Source organism: Leopardus geoffroyi, chromosome D4, assembly GCF_018350155.1.
Source record: "Leopardus geoffroyi isolate Oge1 chromosome D4, O.geoffroyi_Oge1_pat1.0, whole genome shotgun sequence".
Taxonomy (NCBI): domain Eukaryota; kingdom Metazoa; phylum Chordata; class Mammalia; order Carnivora; family Felidae; genus Leopardus; species Leopardus geoffroyi.
This window is the reverse complement of record NC_059342.1, coordinates 22,463,590-22,482,166: the sequence shown is the minus strand read 5'-3', so window position 1 is coordinate 22,482,166 and position 18,577 is coordinate 22,463,590. Positions and strand designations below refer to the sequence as shown.

The following is an 18,577-nucleotide window of genomic DNA, read 5'->3' as shown; positions in this document are numbered from 1 at the left end:
AGCCTGCTTAGGATTCTTTCTTTCTCTCTCTCTCCCTCTCTCTCTGTCTCAACCCCTTTCCCACTTGCACTCTCTCTCTCAAAATAAATAAACATAAAAAAAAAAAAAAGAAACAAAGAAATCGCTGAGCTGGGGGCACCTGGGTGGCTCAGTCAGTTAAGCATCATATTCTTGATTTCACTCAGGGGATGATTTCAATTTTGCTGACAGTGTAGAGCCTGCTTGGAATTCTCTGTGTCTCTTTCTGTCTCTTTCTGTCTCTCTCTCAAAATAAATAAGCTTTAAAAAAGAATTGTAAGAGAAATTGCTGAGGGGCTTCTGGGTGGCTCAGTTGGCTAAGCGTCTGACTTGTCTCAGGTCATGATCTTATGGTCCATGGGTTCGAGCCCCACCTCAGGCTCTGTGCTGACAGCTCAAAGCCTGGAACCTGCCTCAAGTTCTCTGGCTCCTTCTCTGTCTGCCCCTCCCCTGCTGGTGCTTTGTCTCTGTCTCTCTGTCTCAAAAATAAATAAACATTAAAAAAAATTTTTTTAAAGAAATTGCTGAGCTGGGGCATGTGGGTGGCTCTATTGGTTGAACACCTGACTCTTGATCTTGGCTCATGTCATGATATCACATTTCATGGAACTGAGCCCCACATCTGGCTCTGTGCTGACAGTATAGAGCCTTCTTGGGATTCTCTCTCTCCCTTCTCTCTGCCCCTCCCCCCCCAATAAATAAATGCATATTTAAAAAATTGCTGAGCCACTGAGTTGATAAATCATCTGTTCTCTAGGCTTGAGCATGTTAAGGGACCAGAGGGATACGACAGTGCAGAAGGAAAAAATCCCATGGTGAAGCCTGCAGGTCTGTGTTTGGTGTGACCAGGATATGTGAGTGGAACCTCACTGAAGGTGAGTAGGTGACTGAATATTAAGCTTCTTTCAAAATTGCTGCCCCATTCCAGGTGCCACCCATTGGGCAAAGGAAGCCCAGCAGTAAGAGGATGTGGGTGGATCACCTGCGCCAGGCCTGAGGCCAGGAGGAAGAAGCCCGCCCCAGTCAGATCCCAACATCAGGGAGTTAAGCAGGGAGAAACCCCCCGAAGTCCCACCTGCGAGTCCAAAAATGCCTCCCGTGAGGAAGTCAGCCTGTGGTAGAGAGAAGGAAATGAGGGCCAGACAGTGGCCCCTTGGCAAGAGAGAGAGGCCAGTTTACTCTGAATGGTCGCTTTGCAGAATGTCTTCCTTCCTCTGCTTCATCCTTGCTCCAGTCCCAGAAGAGCAATCATAGCAAAGGAGGTGAAGAATGGTACGAGAGAGAACACCCTCTCCACTCCCTGTCACCTCCCCTTGTTCCAAGCCACGTACATACCTGTCTTTCCTGTCTTGAATTGTAGAGGAAGTGAGCTGTGAGTTGAAATTGACATTAAGGTTTTTAAACAGAGCACCAAAATCAGTCGGAAAATTTAGGAAATTGGACTGAGATACCACTTGGGAGCGTGAAATCCAGTGGGAATGGAGACTTGACAAAGAACTTTTATTAAAAACAAAACAAAACAAAACAAAACAAAGACAAAAAACCTTTTCATGTTTCTATCACAAGTTGATACACCTTGATGAAATCCGTTAAATTAGTGATCAGTTATTCATTATAAATGTTTCTAGCCTTATAGGACTAAGTGTCCTGAGAAGTTGTTCCTCCAAACAGATCTTGTGAGCTTTTTACTCTGTCTTGGCAGAAAGGAAACTTGGCCTGCTTTCCGTATGGCTAATCTTAAATTGTTCGTGCATTTGTTCATTTATTCAATCTACATTTATTGAGCATTTAGTGTGCCAGACACTGAACTACTGAACCAGACTCTTGGGATAATTAAGCAGGCCAAATACTCAGTTCACATGATTTCACATGGAATAAAAAGACTTTTTTTTTTTTTTTTTCCTGAAGCTTTTGAAGCAGTGGCAGACGCTGCCCAAAATAAATTGTGGGCTTTACAACCAAATAGCATTCTGAACTGCCCGGTAGAAATAATGGTGACCATGCATTCTGGGCTTCCCAGGGAAGCCTTGATTTCTTATAATTTCATTTTTTTTTACAATAAAGTAAATTTATTCAGTATGTAAGCTAAGTGCAATTTATTTTTTATGACTTTGTAACACTTTTCATTTAAATTTATAAATAATGAAACATCCTTTGTTAGAACACATGCCCAGTTTTTTTTTTTATTTGAAAAATGTGGATGGCTTAGTTCTATAGATTTTTTAAAAAGCAAATTTAGATCTAGATTATGATGACAAAACTATGGAAGTTATTTCCTTCGGCCCTAGATTATGATGACAAAAATGTGAAAGTTATTGTTTCTCAGAAACCCAGCTTTCTGGCCGTGGTATCTCTTGGCATCTGACACTGTTTTTTTTATTTTTTATTTTTTTTATTTTTTTTATTTATTTATTTATTTTTTTTTTCCAACGTTTATTTTTGGGACAGAGAGAGACAGAGCATGAACGGGGGAGGGGCAGAGAGAGAGGGAGACACAGAATCGGAAACAGGCTCCAGGCTCTGAGCCATCAGCCCAGAGCCCGACGCGGGGCTCGAACTCACGGACCGCGAGATCGTGACCTGGCTGAAGTCGGACGCTTAACCGACTGCGCCACCCAGGCGCCCCTCTGACACTGTTTTTGAAGGTAAAATAAATACAGCTAAAGCAATGGTTTGCCTGATGCCAATTTAAAAACACAGTGATGTGAAGCCCACTGGTGTCCTGTGCTTTCAAAGGTAATGAGAAGGTGCACCTGATCTCCACTCAGGTCGTCATTCTTGCAGGATGAAATGAAAGCTAGCAGAGCGAGAGGGTTGAGAGGTAGAGAGAGACAGAGACCTAGAGAAGGAGAGGGGAGAGAGAGCCAGGGTAGAATGGTCTGTAACCATCTTAGCTGTCCTCTCAAAATAATGTCTTGCACAGGCCATTCGAGAAGCATGATGAGGATAATAATCAGCTGTTGTTTTTAGATTCCTTTTAGTTTTATTGTGGAATAATTTAATTAAAATACATTTTTATGACCATTTTATGGCCTCTGTCTTCTCTCTCCACTGCTGTAATTTCCTGGAAAGGAGATGTATGACATCCTGTGGGCATCCCCGGTAGCTTTTCAATCATCAATCCCTATCTTCTGAGTTAGTTTCATTCTGCCAAAGGAATCCTGTTCTTAGTTAGCATTCTTGTCACTGAAAATGAGTGGTCTGATTATCTGATGTACTGCACAGTTATGGGGAAAAATACTTAACATTTCTTTTATCTCCTACTTGAGCATGGTAGGCTTAGAAAACAGAGACCTGGCAGTAATATATATCTTTTATATACATGCCCTTCTTCTCTCCCAAGTGTGGGAGGCAGAATGATGCCTCCCTCCAACATGTCAGCATTCTAATCCTCAGAACCTGTAAATATGTTATCATATGTGACAAAGCAGATATTGCATATGTGATTATCTGAGGACCTTGAGATGGGAAATAACCCTGGATGCTACAGGTGGATCCACTGTAATCATAGGGTCCTTAAAAGTGGAGGAGTGAGGTCGGTAAAAGAGACATGTTAGGGAACCAGAGTCAGATTTTGGGCTGCTAGCTTTGAAGATGGATGGAGGGGCCACAAGCCAAGGAGTGTGGGCTGCCTTTCGAAGGTGAAAGGCAGGGAAACAAATTGTTCCCTCAGAGCCTCCAGCAGAAACACAGCGCTGCTGACACCATGATTTTAGCGCAGTGACACCCATGTCAGACTTTTAAACTACAGGACTGTAGGATCATAAAACTGTGTTGTTTTATAAGCCACTGGTAACAGCAGCAATAGAAAGCTAATATACCAAATACCCTTTCTGTGTATAGGCGGAAGCCTAAATTTATTAGCTTTTAATTGCATTATTTAATAACAGTCTCCCTAACCTCATGAGCCTTTGATTGCCATATTTTATATAATTGGAGATGCACTATTGACAGCAGATTTCTCACTTCTCTGCACTTCCTTTCTAATCGATGCTGTTTTTAGAAACCAATTTTCAGTGGCAACATCCTTATACTTGGACATTTCCATTCCTATTTTTTCTCAAGTCTAATTTTAATTACATTTGTCAGTAGATAGAAGACCCAAGCCAGACAGGGCTTCATGAATTTTATAACAGTTGATGAAATAGGAGGGAACACTCTCCTTCCTTTTATATTTGGAAGATTTCTCTTCAGTTGAATGATGAGTGAAATCTAACAAAATCACCTTCATATTTTACTGTGATGGTGAATATTCTGTGGCCAGTAATTTTCTCTAGAAAGGAAGCCACTTCTTTGGAGCAAATATTAGTGCCAAAGACAAGGAAAATCTTGGTATGATTCAGTCTGCGACTTCCTTAATTGGAAGGTACAAATCAGTGCGAACCTGGGGTTCGCTTATAGAGACGTTAGTTTTTCAAGCACTTTATTTTACCTGTCATGCATTTTTTTTCATACAGTCTCTATTACTCTGTAACACACTGGAGTTAAACAGCTCTCATATAGGTTTCTTGGACACTCCCATGAAATGTATGGAAAAGTAAAAGAATTTGTGGCTGCCTTTTTTTCCTTTGGAGTTTTAATAGGGGTTTTGTTAAGGCTGTTCAGGCTTTGGGTTAAGGCAGTGCCTATACTACAAGCTCAGTTGTGATAAACAGAGACAACAACACTCCAGTGAGGTCTTTGTACAGATCTAGCAAATGTCAGATGTCAGGCAATATTCTGTTGTTGTTGTTGTTTTGTTTTTTGTTTTTTGTTTTTTGTTTTTAGGTTCCTTGTTAGTGGGGCACTAAATTCCACTATGATTTTAGCTGTAAAATTTGTGGCAGTTGAGGGATGCCTGGGTGGCACAGTCAGATGAGCGTCCAACTTCAGCTCAGGTCATGATCTCACAGTCTAGTCCATGGGTTCAAGCCCTGCACCGGGCTCTGTGCTAACAGCTCAGAGCCTGGAGCCTGCTTCAGATTCTGTGTGTCCCTCTCTCTCTCTGCCCCTCCCCCACCGATGCTCTGTCTCTCTCTCTCTCAAAAATAACTAAACGTTAAAAAAAGTTTAAAAATGTTGTGGCAGTTGATTGATTTTTAAGGGCAATATTCACATAGCATTAAATTTTCAGAGGATTGAATGGTGTGATGGTATGATGGGTGATGGGGTGTGTGTGTGTGTGTGTGCGCGCGCGCTTCTGGGGTGGAGGGAGGAAGGGAGGGAGAGAGAATGAATAAGAGGAGACAAGCCTCAATGAGACACAAAATATTCTTTCCAAAGGAACCTGACATTAGTTCAAGGAAACACTTCCTAATTGGAAATCCAGGTATACCAAGTAAGAAGCAAACTGTTACAGTCTTTGAAAACTTGACATGGGAATGTCCTGCCATTCTGCGTTCTTCTTCCCTTCATTTTCCAACCCTTTTCTCATCCTCTGAGCTGTTCTTCCCCCTTTCCAGGAAGAGGACCTTGACTTGGCAAAGAAATTAAAAGCCTTTAACAAGACAATTTTGTTATCTCCTCAGAAACAACAAAGCATCTTCCTAATCACAGACAAACTGTTTGCATTTCCCCTGTCCTTCTTCCTTTCTCATTACAAAGGAGCTGTCCCTGTTGCCTAACACTTTAACCCCTTTGGGCTTGCTCCAGAACTTCCCATCCTCATGTACTAAGTCTTTCCCTCTGAACTGGGTATTTTCCATCAACTTTTAAACATGCTTATCTCTGATTCTTTTAAGAATAACAAAAAGAGGGGCGCCTGGGTGGCGCAGTCGGTTAAGCGTCCGACTTCAGCCAGGTCACGATCTCGCGGTCCGTGAGTTCGAGCCCCGCATCAGGCTCTGGGCTGATGGCTCAGAGCCTGGAGCCTGTTTCCGATTCTGTGTCTCCCTCTCTCTCTGCCCCTCCCCCGTTCATGCTCTGTCTCTCTCTGTCCCAAAAATAAATAAACGCTGAAAAAAAAATGTTAAAAAAAAAAAAAAAGAATAACAAAAAGAATCTCCTTCTCTCTTCAAATATGGCGTTCTCTTCTCTTCCCGTCTATAGCCACTTTCTTCAAATTGCTTCTCAGTTCACCTCCATTTGGCATTTGATCTCCTGACTCCACCAAAATTGCTCTCATTTGTGTCATCAATAATGTCCATTTCACTAAATTGAATGGACACTTGCACTTTGCTTCTTCCTTACTGCTCAGCAGATTTGGACACATCCTCCTTCCCAAAACACTCTTTCCTTGAACTCTGTGGCACAACACTTTCTTTGCATTTCTCCTACTTATTTATTAATTCTTTTCCTATTTCTGTTTTAGGCTTAACCTGTGTACCTAATTGTTGGCTAAGGAAGTTACAGTTCCATTCTTGGCCCTCTTCCCTCTGTACCATTTCTTGCTCATACCTTCAATTACCATCTTTAAGTTGATGAATCCCAAATATCATTTTCCTAGCTCAGACTGTTCCTTTGTTTCACACCTGAATATCCATCTGCCTATTTGGCCCTTTCTCTTAAGTATCTCAAAATCACCTCAACCAAATATGTCCAAGAATATACTCACAATTATTTTGGTCTTTTTCAAGCGAATACCATCAGTAATGCTACCAGCAAAAGATCTAATATCTACTCACATATGGAAGCCAGGAGGTAGGAATCATCTTTGACAAATCCCTCTGATTTACTCCACCAGTCCCATTCAGCACTGAGTCCTGTTTTTTTATTTTTTCTAAAACTCGCTCAAGTATATACACTACTCATCTCTATCAACTTCAATGTAGTCTAAGATACCATTGTAACTACCTCCCCTCCAGTGCATTTTCTGTGACATAGCTAGAGTCATCTTTTCATAGCAAATCTGAATCTGTTACTTTCCAGGTTCAAAGCCTTTGATGGCCTACTCACTGCTCTATGGATTAAAAAAAAATATTGCCCTGTAGTATTTTGCATTCTCTAGTATCAGTGTGTACCATATTTCCATCTTCTTTAGTTGGCTCCAGGCACATTGCCCTTCTCTCAGTTTCATATACATGTCATATTCCTCCAGCCACAGGGCTTTTGTACATGCTTATACACTCTTCTCCCATTCCCTGTTGAATTCCTACATATCAAGGATCATCTCTATTAACTTTCAATCACAACAAAATATCTTCCCAATATCAAATATACATTTGCATCTACCTGGTCCTCCTTCATTATAATGGAGATGTCCCTACTACTTAAAATTTTGAAGGCCATCTGGATGGCTCAGTTGGTTAAGCATCCAACTCTTGATTTCAGTTCAGGTCATGATCTCACGGTTGGGAGATGGAGCCCCATGTCAGATTCCATGCCGGACATGGCGCCTGGTTGGGATTTTCTCTCTCTCCCTCTCCTGCTGCCCCTCCCCTGTTTGCTCTCTCTCTCTTTCTCTCAAAAACAAACAACCCACTTTGAATTGTACCCCCTCTAGTTTGCAGCGGAACTTTTTCAGAAAAATCACTCTTGCTTTCTCTATTCCTGTGTATAGAGGTCTTTCCTGCTGTTCTAATCTGTGGGTTGCTTTCAACACATATTTAACCATTTTCCTATATTAAATTTATTTTATTGGAAATACTTTAATTTGTTTATATTTTCCTGGTTAGACTTTGGTTGATACAACTTTTTAATATCAGGATTAGTCCCAGGAAACAAATTCTCAAGAACAAATTCTGAGCTTAGATTGCTTGCTTCTTTTAGCTTGAACACAGTGCAAAACTTTCAGGTGGAAAATGAGATACTATAATTAATCTATCTCATCAAGTGGCATTGCAATTACTTAAATTATAACCTGGTTTGTTTGCAGTGATGTGCCAATTGAAAGCTAGGCTTAGGGAAAACAAGTAGCTCTTGTATCTAACTACAAAAATGAGATGGCTGTTTTTGACTGTGCTGGACTGCTTACAAAAAGAAAATGATAAGCTTTGAGCTTTAAACTCTTAGCTGAAGGGACACAGCCAGAGAATCAGAGAGCTGCTATAGCATTCTTAGAGTTTATTTATATCAGAAGTTTATTTTTACCAAGGTTACAGATCAGAACTATGTACAATTTGCAGAGTTAACATGCAAGTTGAAAACACAGACCCACCAATTTATTATGTTATCATTAAGGCATGAATTCTAAATGATAGATCTCTGAGAGTGTAGGGGAGATATTTGAGCAGATGCAGTTGAATTTGAGAACCATGAACAAACATGTCTGCAAAGTTTCATTACCAACACATACAATTATGTCTAATGAAGGTAGTCTTCCTGGACTAAAAGAGCTTATTATTTATTCACCTGAAAAAGTTGCCTTGAAAAGAGATGCATATTTTCCTTAAGACTCACCAGAAGCATATCTTATTGCTTCCAGATCTGTTACCAGTTGACAGAAGACAAAAAAATTCAAAGCTGGCTTATAGGTGAGTCTGTAAAATATGCTGTAACCAGACAAAAATCATTGTTGCTGCATTCTAGAACCACTGAGGTAGCCCTTAAAAAGAGTCGTCAAAGAAAATCACATAAGTGGGATGAACTTCAGATAATACATCTGGTTATCTGTTTTACTTGTAAGTAGATATGTCCTGAGGTATGGATCTACGTTATCTTTTTAGCAATGGCTAACGCTTTGGCTATGTTGTTCAGGAACTCAGAACAAACACGATTATATGATGCTCAACAATGAGGTTTAGGAGAAGATATGTAGAAAGACTCCCTGTAATAATATGAGCATATTTATCTTCCTGTGAACACTCCTCAAAGGATATCCATGGAGAGGTATCTTGTAATATTCAAGTGGATAAGTTGATGTTTTCTGTTGATGTCAGTCTCTTCTCTGAACTGCTCGGATGCTTGCTTTACAAACTGGCCTCTAGTTGTGGGAAAGGAAGCTTTGCATGGATGCAAAAACATGAGCTTCCTCTCATTAAAGTTGATATGGCTGCCTAGTTCCTAAGTACCTAACGTATCAACAGCAAAGGCCAATCCTGAGCCCCTCACTTGATACTATTACACTACCAGGGGTCAAGCTATCCATCTGGTAACAGTTTGATTATATTTCATTGCTTTTCCATCATAGGTTAGAGGCAGCAATCTGTACCTTCTAGGATACAGCCCAATTGGCTCATGGTTGTTTTACATGTTTAAGTATTTTATATGTACTATGATCATGGACTTAGTACTTTACTTATCATGATCGTATCCCATACAGCATTGCTTTTGACTGAAGAAATTATTTCACATCAAAAGAAGTGCCCCCAAAATTAATTAGTTTTCTTTTTATATCTTTGCTTTCAGAAACAGATAGCCTGGGGTATCTGGGTGGCTCACTCAGTAGTTTAAGCCTCTGACTCTTGAACTCGGCTCAGGTCATGATCTCATAGTTCATGAGTTCAAGCCCTGTGTCTGGCTCTGCACTGACAGAGTGGGGCCTGCTTGGGATTCTCTCTCTCTCTCCCTCTCTGTCTCTCTCTATGTCCCTCCCTCGCTCATGCCCTCTCTTTCTCTCTCTCAAGATAAATAAATAAACTTAAAAAGAAAAGAGAAGCAGATAGCCTGATAAAATGGTGGACATTAACTGAAGATAAAATGGTGGACATTAACATTCAGCATCAGCACTAGCTAGGAGACAGCATTCTGTGAGTTTAAGTTGTTCTTCTACAGGATACAGCATTTACTTTGAGCTAACGACCAGCACATGACACTTTATCTCTCACGGCTGGAATTTCCAAGGAGTATTATTCCAAAGGAGTATTATTTCCACCAGGGAACACAACCCCTGTTCCATTGGATTGGAGCTCTTTTTGTATCCTCATGCCATTGATCCAGTAGTCAGAGGAAGGTGATTGGTTCTGGCTGGGTGATTAATTCTGATTGCCAAGGGTAATTAGGGTTGCTTCTACACAGTGGGGATAGGTAGAAACTCAGAACCTGGTTCTTAGATCCTGCACATTAGTGGATTCACTAAAGTGTCTCTTAGTAATTTCATGTCTAATAATAAATGTTAACGGAAAACAGTAGTAACCCAAGAATAGCAGAAAGCTGTATATGCAGACATTTCAGGAATGTTTGCAACACCCCACCAGTTAAAGAATCCTCACCAAAGTGATGACTTAGGGCTAAGGTAACATTGTGTTTGAAGAATATCAACGAGGAATGATAGAACAACTTTGGAAAAGACTTTGGCAGTTTTCTTAAACAGTTTATTGCTGATACACGATCCAGCCATTCCACTCCTCGATATTTACTCAAGATAAAAGGAAATATATGCCCATATGAGGACATGAATATGAATTTTCATGGCAACTTTTATTTGTGATAGCTCCAAACAGCACATAATGCAAATGTCCATCAACAGACGAATAGATAATATGTTTTTATCTATCTATATGTGTATAGGTATATATGCATATAAAATATATTACTACTCAACAATAAAAGATATTGCTGCACACAACAGCATGGATGAGTATCAAAATAACTTTGCTAGGTGAAGGAATCCATACAAAATACTCATGAGTCCTAACATTTATATAAAATTCATTGTGACAGAAAGATCAGTGGTTACTTGGGACTGGGGGGTGGGGGTGGGGAATAGAGAGAAACAGAAGAGAGGAATTTCAAAGGGACATGAGGAAACTTTTGGCGGTGATGATTCCATTGGTATATTCATATGTCAAAATATATCGAATTGCATACTTTAAATAAATATATGCACCTTATTGTATATCAATTATGCCTCAGTAAAGCTGCCATAAAAATGTCAACCGTGGCCTCGTGATCAGTTATATGCTACGCATATTCACTATGTATACATTATCCTGTTGTTTCTTTTGTTTCATTTTCTCTACCGTTTTGTTTAAAAGATGTCAGTAGGAATTACTTTTAGAAAATTAGTTCATAGGTCACTGGGCTAGTGATGGCATGAAGGGGAGGATACTTTACTTCTATATGGACATGGTGATTGATGGGCCTTTACATCTCCTCTTTTGGGAAGTGGGTGAGAACATGTTTATTTTTTGCTGGACAGTTATTCTGTGGATTCTGTGGATAATATTCTGTGAAACAGGAGAGGGAAGCTGTTATGATGTGAGAGCTAAATATGGGCAGAGAGGTGCAGTGAATGCTAAGAAGCAAAATAGGGGTGGACTGTGTAGGTCACAGATATTCATCTACTGTACTTTCCCTGCACTGCTCTGTGCACAGTAAAGACATTTCCCATATTTCCTTGTGTATCATCTTCTAGGTATGGTTGCCCAAGGGACAGTCTCAGGGGAAAACCAGAGGAAAAGGAAGAAGCCAGCATATTTCTTCTTTTTTCCCTCTATCTAGTGGCATCTTGAAGCAGGTGCATCTTCTCTCTGGTTCCTGGTCCTGCCGGGGAGTCCATCACTCTATCTTTTTAATTTTTTTTAATGTTTATTTATTTATGAAACAGAGAGAGACAGAGCATGAGTGGGGGATGGGCAGAGAGAGAGGGAGACACAACCTGAAGCAGGCTCCAGGCTCTGAGCTGGCAGCACAGAGTCCGACGCGGGGCTCGAACTCACAAACCGTGAGATCATGACCTGAGCCAAAGTCGGTCGCTCAACCGACTGAGCCACCCAGGCGCCCCTCTATCTTGTAGACCTACGAGAAGAAGCTGCTACTACACTACTAGTGGTCCCAGTTCCAGCCAGACATCATTGGCTTTCGGGTTCCTGTAACATCGCATAGTAATCTGCTGCTGTTGCTAATTTCTAGGTTGCCTCACTGCCCCAGATTTGGCTTTTTAACTTTCCCATCACTATGTAAACAATGCCCTGTACTAAATTCTCTTTGTTTGAAAAATAACTCCTTTTGTTTGAAATACCTGGACCTGATTGATAGGAGAAGTGAAGAAGCTGGATAAACAAAGAGAACACAGGTTATTTCAATTTCAGCGCAGGCTGTTATCCCAAGTGGTGTTGAGTAAACTTGTTAATCCTCTTTGATGTGGCATCAAGCTGAAGGTCCTTCTTGTCATACAAGGCCCTCCCTAATATGGCTTCTTCCTGTCTCTTCAACTTTCCTTCTGACGACTGCGCACCTCACCCCGCAATTTAGCCATTCCGAACCACTTGCACTTCCCGGAGGGTTGTTGCACTCCATGCCTCTGCAAGCTCTGAAAAGCCACGACTTTTGAAATCTGACTTATTTTCTCAAGACTGAGTTCAAGTGCCTCTTGCAAATGTGACACCTCTGCTGACACATAGACAAAATGCGTGTCTCTGCTCTTTGTGACCTAATCTGTATTCCACATATTTACATGCATATTTACCCTGCAAAACACTGTCAGCTCCTCAAGGATAAGGAATTAGTCAGTTCTGTATCGTTGCTTATGGAAGACTATCAGGTATTTGCTGAATGAGTCACTGCATAAAGGATGGTGATGAGTAGTGTTTCTACTGGGTATTTCTTAAGGACCAGCCCATCATCTTCCTGGTAGCAAGGTAAACGTTTTCAGCCATCAAAAGTGACTTGACAGCTGAAAATATCAAATAATAGCCTATGGCCACAGCCTGCCTTCTGTATAAAGAAGTAGAGCTCATTTGGAAGACATCTGTACATCACTTGGGCCCTCCAACTAGATCAAGAAAAATCTAACAGTCCGCCAGCAGCTTGCTTGTTTCATTGTGGCTTGTGTTCCAGCCCATAGCATACTGGCCACAATCCCAATGAACAAATGTTGATGAGATTGAAGGAGGGCAGGCTGTGAAAATGAAATAAACAATGGCCCTCTAACATGTTGGAATAAAGCATATTTAATGTCTTTGGAACTCACATTAACAATCATTCTAGATTATTGAGCAGACCTTCATTTTCTACTTACTGGAGTATTGCAATTGCCTTTGGGGGATTTAAGCTACTGTCCTGGCAAAACAGTTCAATCATGCTGGCCCCTTCAGTGATAGTGACATAACCACAGTTGTGCTCTCCAGGAATTTTTCCTCCTTTCTCCAAATCTAATGCATCATGAGTGTTTCTCTTGGGTAAGAGGTAAAAATGATTTGTAGAAACCTTTGAAGGCTGGGGGCCCAGTTTTCTACTATTTTAGTGATGATTTATACTTCTTTATGATCCTGAAATGCTATACTCTGAGAAGGTTTGCAATTTTGTGGTTCTGCTGGTTTCAAACCAACCAGCATTAAGCCTATTGCATTAGCAGGATGGATTTTCATCACCCTCGCCTCTCATCTCTAGCAGGCCAAGGCAGGGTTGCAGGTTGGAGAGACCTGCCCTCCCTCTTTTCTCCTCTCCTGTGCAAGCCACTCCAAGTAAAACACAAGTAAAAACTGCAGCCTGTCAGTCCTCTGATATTCATCAGCATTTCTGAGATCCAATTGAAAAGTATGTTTTGGCTTTGCCAGGGGGAGAATGGGTGAATGTCCGCTCATAACATTTCTAGTGTCTGGAAAGATCCAGTCTTGTGCCTGAGGCAAAGGGCATTAAAAAGAAGAGCTCTGCTGTCACCTGCTTCAAATTATTTTTGCCTGCAGCATATAAGAAAAGTGTCTGTGTTGAAGAGAGAGGAGACAGGGAAAGAACGTCTGCCTTTTCTCTCCAGGTAGCCAAGAGAGCCAGGTGCATGTAATGTTTAGGAGACAAAACCTTTGCAACTAATATCAAGGGGTGATTGAGTGAGTTATTCTCACTAAGCTTTAGTGAGCTTTTAGTCAAATACTGCTCTCTTCTATTTACTATTATTTTTTGACCCTGATCAAGCATGTTATTCTCAACATCAGTAACCCATACCTCAGGATAATCGTAGGGGATTGGATTATACTATTGTTCTCCAAACTGTATTTCTTGAGGTAGGCATTATAGGGCATAAAAGGTTCAACTACAAATAAGTTTAAAAGCAAAGTCTTATTATATCCTCCTGTGTTTGTTTCCTATGGCACTGTAAAAAAAATTGTCACAAATTTAATGGCTTCAAACAACAAAGATTTATTTTCTTACAGTTCTGGGGGTCAGAAGTTCAAGATGGGTATAACTGGGCTAAAATCAAGGTGTTGGCAAGTTGTGTTTCCACCTAGAGGCTCTAGAGCAGGATTCATACCTTTGTCTTTTTCAGCTTTTAAACACATCCCTTGGATTGTGTCTTGGGCCATCTTCTCTCTGCCCTCTACGTCTATCACCATATCATCACATCTCTTCTGACCCTTACATTCCTGTCTCTTTTTTGTAAGGACCCTTGTGATTACAGCCAGGCCCATTAGGATAATCCAGGACAGTCTCCCATCTCAGGACCCTTAATCACATCTGCAAAGTCCCTGTTGCCATGTAACATATTCACATGTTTGGGATTAAAATATGGGCATCTTGGGGGATCGTTATTCTGTCAACCACACTTTCACTCATTGAAACCAACAATACTTAATACCACATTAAGGATTCTGCAAAGTCTTGTAAGAAATTATGTTTTCTTTTGCTTAACTCAGAGGGTCCCAAACCTATTTCCATTTTCTCTTTATTTCCAAGAATACCTGCTCTTATATGGGACACAGCTTAAGAAATGGAAGACTATGGGGCACCTGGGTGGCTCAGTCGGTTAAGCGTCCGACTTCAGCCAGGTCACGATCTCGCGGTACGTGAGTTCGAGCCCCGCGTCGGGCTCTGGGCTGATGGCTCAGAACCTGGAGCCTGCTTCCGATTCTGTCTCTCCCTCTCTCTCTGTCCCTCCCCCGTTCATGCTCTGTCTCTCTCTGTCTCAAAAATAAATAAAACGTTAAAAAAAATTAAAAAAAAAAAAAAAGAAATGGAAGACTAAATAATTCGAGCTTTAAGAATTTAATATCTGTGGGGTTGCCTTGGAGGCTCAGTCAGTTGAACATCTGACTCTTGATTTTGGCTCAGGTCATGATCTCACAGTTTTATGAGTTCAAGCCTCACGTCGGGCTCTGTGCTGACAGCACAGAGCCTGCCTGGGATTCTCCCTCTCCCCTGCTCACACTCTCTCTGTTTCTCTCAAAATAAATAAATAAACTTAAAAAAAATAATTAAAACCTATTATATTATTGCCACATTTCAATCCTTTCTTGGGTTAATGGGACAGGCTCAAAATGGGCTCAAAATGGGCTCTGTCACTCTTTTTATATGAGGGACCTTGGGCAAACCATATACTTACAGAACCTCAGTCTCTTCCGCTCTGAAATGGAGATAAGGATGAACTGCTTTGCTGGATTGCTATGTGGATTTGAGGCAATGATATGTGAGAAATTTCCATATAAATTATAGAAAGTCAAATAATGTAAGTTTCAATTTCCTAGGATAAATAAGCTGCCATATAATAATGTTGCAACCAAATTTTCATCATAATTTTCTCCATCTACCTCCCTCATACAATTGATTAGTTATAATAACTTTTGTTTTGAGCTATTCTAGAAGCTTTGGATATTCTTGATTGTTGTTTTTCATTATGGTAGTTTTTAAATCTAGGAACCAGGAATCTGTGATATACAGAATACTTATGTGTGTTGAATCATCTTATCCTTGTGACTAATTTGGGGGGATTATTTGAAAAGTGTTTTTTATTCCTGATTTCATGAACCATGCTCACTCCTAGGCTTTCTCTTATTCTTGTTGGTGTCTACCCATAGACTACAAATGAGTTTTAAATGGATTATAAGTGAGTTATTAAATTATCTAGTGGTTAGGATAACCTTCAGTCATGTTCATTTCTTTTTTGAGTGTGTGGTAGTAATTTTGATTGTTTGCAAATGTCTTCTCCTTCCACACATGTGGTAAGCTGGTAGTTCCCCATCCCCTGTGAACTTAGGCAGAATATACACAGCTTGCTTTGGCCAATGCAGTGTGAGTAGAGGAAACCTCTGTCCTCTCCAGGTGGGAGCTTTTAAGAGCCATTGTGCAAGTCAGCATCTTCCGATTGGCTTAGAGCCTGCTTGACCATACGTGCAAGGTGGTGCTCTCTCAGCCCATATCTCCAAAGGATTATGAGAAAGAGTTTTGTCTATTGGCCCACTTGGGACTTGGAGGTGTATGAAAAATAAATTTTCATTGGGTTACACTCTCAGGACTTGGAGGTGTATGAAAAATAAATTTTCATTGGGTTACACTCTCTAAAATTTGGGGCTTCTCTTTATTGCAATTTAACTGGTTGAAACAATGTAGACTCCTTTAACGGATCCCCATTACCTTTAAGCATATGAAAGCTTATATGTGAACGTTCTCGGTATAGAGAGAATTGGAAAAAGTTCCTCTTGTTACCATAGAGACAACCCAGAGCTAAAACAGTAGGGAAATTTGCAAGGAAAATAATTGAAAGATCATGGAATTTGGATCTGATGACTTGGTCCTAGTCCTATCATCATTCTGTTTCACCTTTGATACAACTTTTATAAATTGAATAGCATAAAACATTATTGAATTTTTAAAAATATCATCCCTGCCTAGGAAAGTGATTCATAATGTGTGGAAGAATTCTCACAATTAACTGCCATTGCCTCGTAAGGACATTGTAAAATTTTACTTATTCTCAGAAATTGTTTACTAAGTAATAATAATGAATTATTTATTGAATCTCTTTTTCTCCTCTCTTTAGATCTTTAGATTAAAATCTGTTTTGATTAAATAAAGCGTCTTTTGGGATTGATTTATGGCCAAATGGCTGCTGGCTACATTGACTTGGTTTAGAGGGTGCCAGTGAAGAGAGAAGTGTGGAAATGCAAGCACTTCCTGAAGAGGAAGCCACACTGGTAAACCCTAAACCTGAGTGCAAATGGCAGATATTGGAGTCATTCCTAGGACTACTTTGTACTGAGGCGGGGAAGTGACAGTGCCCTCTTGGTGGAAGAGGGAGGAGCAGGAGGTTGCTGGGCAGTTAGACCTTCAAGAAGCTGTGGGGACAGTGGCTGGAGTGAGGGAGCAGATAAGCTCCAGTGCTCCAGAGTGAGTAAAGGCAAAGAAAACTTGAATTCTAGAAGACAAGCTTCCTACTCTGAAAATTTGCCTAGCGCCTTCCTAAACGCCCCTGAGCTGTAGCCAGACACAGGAGACAACCATTGATATCATAGTTTGCTTCCTCTTTAATCCTCCCTGTCACCTCCTGGGCCTGTATTCATTAGCAGCTCCCAAGAAGCACCATGTCTACTCACCTGTCATGGCGACTTTTGGGAACTAAAAAGATTTGGAGACAACTTCTATCCTTTCTAAGCAAGGATGGCATTTGCCATCTCTGTCCTCCTATTGAGCTTTTTTTATTTTCTTTTTCTTTTTTTAAATTGCATTAGACACTAAGTACAGGTAGTAGGAAGATGGGCTTTGGAGTCAGATGGTCGGTCAGATGGCCGGGGCTCTAGTCTCACCTCTATCAATTACTTATGATGGCAACATACTTAAGCATTTTTTTTTTTAAGGCTTAAATACCGTTTCTATCTAATCACATTATACACAATGTTCAGAATGGTTCTAATGGTGAATTCCTTATAAAGACATACTGAAAATTAGTTCTTGGATTTTTCTGCTAGTAACTCTTAACGTGCCAGAGAGTAGAATTTCAATGTGATATTACATATTCTGGCTCACTGAGAAGGTTATCACCATGGCAAGGTTCTAGCAATTATTTATAGACATGTGGGGGGGTGGTGGGGAAATTGTGTGGCTCTCACAGTGGTCTACTCTCGATATTCCATCTGCCGCAGGAGGTCCAAATGGGACAAACAGGTATAGATACTGTGGGTAAATTCTTTTGCAACTGACAGCCCATCTTCTTGTTTTTTCTGCAGGGCCCACACTAAGAGTGTTGCAAGCATGACATCTACTTATGAGGAGGAATTTAGGATGTAAGCTTTGTTTTTTGTTTTCTTCATCATGATGAGAAATAAGAATCCAGGGGGTGGCTGCTCCAAATGCTTCACAGTTTAATGAAGCTAAATTTTGGCCAAATTTCTCTTGAGCTACTGTGGCAGATTAAGGATGGACATAAATTCTTTGATACTGCCTCCATTGAGAGTAGAGATCTATTGAATATGGGATGGTTTGCGACTGCTTTGACCAATAGCAAATGGCAAAATGATATCATTCCAGTGTCAGCTGTTTGAAGGAGGACTGGCATCTTCTAAGTTGTTGCTCTCTTGGAAGCCAGCTGCCAGGCAGGGAGACTACCCTGAAACAATCACTTTGAAAGAATCCCAGGCCACATGAATGAGTCCCAGAGAATACGACATCATGGAGAGAGAATGAGGGAGGGAGGGAGAGGGAGAGATGGAGGGAATGTCAAAGAATCCTGGAGTTTCCCATATACAGTAAAGAGGCCATCTTGAAAGTGGACCCTTCAGTCCCAGCCAGCAGCTAATACCATGTGGATCAGAGACCAGTCACCCAGCCAAACTCATTCTGAATTACTGACTCATAAAATTGTAAGTGGATGGAGTGGTTATTTTAAGTCATTTGAGGTAATGTAAGTTTTGGGGTAGTTTGTGATGCAGTAATAGATAGCCTGGTAAATTGGTTTTATAATCCTAAATTCTGTCATTGTTTTTAAAGTTTAAGGTTTGTTTTTATCATTAATTCCTTGGAAATGGTTATCCCATTTGAATTAAGAGAATTTTTA

At 40.6% G+C, this 18,577-nt stretch overlaps 1 long non-coding RNA gene across 2 annotated transcripts in view; it reads left to right on the top strand.

The window, feature by feature from the left end:
• The window catches only part of LOC123592839, a 223,201-nt gene that overhangs the window by 93,280 nt on the left and 111,344 nt on the right, over positions 1-18,577 (top strand). For both annotated transcript variants that reach the window (XR_006709960.1, XR_006709961.1), the window contains exon 4: positions 776-893. This is a non-coding gene — a long non-coding RNA (uncharacterized LOC123592839). The remainder of the gene's footprint in view (positions 1-775; positions 894-18,577) is intronic.